The sequence below is a fragment of the Galeopterus variegatus genome, unplaced genomic scaffold (genome assembly GCF_000696425.1).
Source record: "Galeopterus variegatus unplaced genomic scaffold, G_variegatus-3.0.2 Scaffold1571, whole genome shotgun sequence".
Classification (NCBI taxonomy): Eukaryota; Metazoa; Chordata; class Mammalia; order Dermoptera; family Cynocephalidae; genus Galeopterus; species Galeopterus variegatus.
In genome coordinates, this window is record NW_007727682.1 from 356,846 (window position 1) to 359,007 (window position 2,162).

The following is a 2,162-nucleotide window of genomic DNA, read 5'->3' on the forward strand; positions in this document are numbered from 1 at the left end:
CTGTCTTTTACTCCATTTGGGACAAACTCTAAGCAATCCTGCTTGGGGGAGACCGAAGAGGAGAGGAAAATGTGGGTCCGGTAAAAAAGCAAGTCCTAGAATCTTGTTTTCAGATAATCCATTAGCATATGCATTGATTGGGTTCCCGGACGCTGGAGAGAGTGACTCAGGCTGACTGACCTGCTCTTTTGTTTCGCTGTTAATTCGCAAACTTATCACTCTTTTTTTTTTCTGTGGTGAGGGAGTCATTTTTAGCCTGGAGAGGCTCAAGTATGGGGAACAGTGATTCCCATTCATCCTTGTCTCCTCCTCAGTGGGTGCACAGAGTCCGGAACCTGAGTCACCCAGGCTCTGCACTGGTGCGACCAGAATCAGTGAACTTTGCTGGGGGAGGGGGTTGAGGAGGGGGTGAGAGAAGGAAGAGGAGGGGTGATCTGTGGTTTAACTTTCCTTCCCCCCATGGCTAAACTCTAAACTGGGAGAGGGGACAGGGACATTGCTACACCAGGGGCTGGGCACATTTACTGGGGTCTTCTAGTAAATTCTCATTGTTGGGATGAATGGCAAACTAAAGGGAAGAGAAAGACGTCTAGATTTATTGAGCATCTGTTATTGGTTCATTCACTATAGGATCTCATTTAATTTTCACATATTAGGGCCAGCCCATGGCTCACTCGGGAGAGTGTGGTGCTGATAACACCAAGGCCACGGGTNAAACATTCATCCAGTACTCTATTAATATTCTTCAGACTTTTCCTGAGCAGTGAGGTCATGAGGTTTGGATGAAGGCTGGTTAATTGGGAAGGCTTGTTCCAGATTTTCCCCACTGCTCCCACCACTGCGCTCTGGGTGGGGCCTTGACCCGGAACACTGAGCCTCATCTGGAACCAGCCTGTTGACCAGATTTTCCAGGACTGGCCAGCAGAGACCTGGCGGAGGAGCCGTGTGTGTGGCTGCAGAGCTGGGTGCTCACCTTCCCCGCTCATCCCTCCCCGTGGAGTCAGAAGGGAACGGGAGCCTCCTGCTCCCTGTGTGACACTCAGGGCCTCAGTATCCTCTGGAAAGCCAGTGAGTTGGGCCACACTAGTTCTAGGCTCCTAGGACTGTGATGTAGGAAGGATGGTTGCCCTAGGTCGAGCCAGAACCACGCGATTTCTATTTTTTTGTTTTGTTTTGTTTTGAGCTTTTTGGCGGCTGGCCAGTATGGGGATCTGAACCCGGGACCTTGGTGTTAGAAGGCTGTGCTCTAACCAAGTGAGCTGACTGGCCCACCCAGAACCATGCTGATTTCTATGCTGACCCCCAGAGTGCCAAGTGGCCAAACTGTGTGACAGTAAACACCTGGTGAGGGCCGGCCCGGTGGCGCACTGGAGAGTGCGCTCCCGCCGAGGGTTCGGATCCCATGTGGAGACCGGTTCCGCTCGCTGGCTGAGCACGGTGCGGACGCAACACCGAGGGTTGCGATCCCGTTACCGGTCAGTAAAAAAGACAAAAAGGAAAAAAAATATATATTAATCTTTGGACCCCACCCAAGAACGATTAGACCAGATGGCGTTGGGGGGAGCCCAGTACATTTTGCCTCCCAATGAACACTTCNGTTAAGGGGTACAGGCCAGCGTCACTGGAGGTGGTCCGTTCTGTTCTTCCTGGTTGTGTCATGGGCACATGCTCAGCTAGGGCTTTGGTCCTTGAGCCTGCTCAGTAGGTTTGGGATAGCGGTGGTCATAGTAGTGGTCTCCTCGAAGCTTTGTGAGCATGCGGGAATTCCTAAAGGGGTTTTAAGGTTAATCTGTAACAATTTTTACAATTACAGGAAACAAGCCCTGAGGAAGGGTTTTGCAACTCAGTGAATATCTGTTTCCTCTCTTATCTCAGTCTATCTCATCAGGGTGGGCCATGGGGTAATCATTTGCCTGGGGGTCTCATGACTGAGGAGTGGAAAATCACAGTGTCCTCAACAGGGAAAATGGAGTCAGTTTGGTTCACGGGCCTAGCCTTACTCTTTTCACACCCTATAGGCTGTATTCTTTGGTGAGAACATTTAACTTCCCATCTTGCTCTGGTGAAATTTTAGAACCTAGATTGATTTAGTTACAATGAAAAACATTCATCCAGTACTCTATTAATATTCTTCAGACTTTTCCTGAGCAGTGAGGTCATGA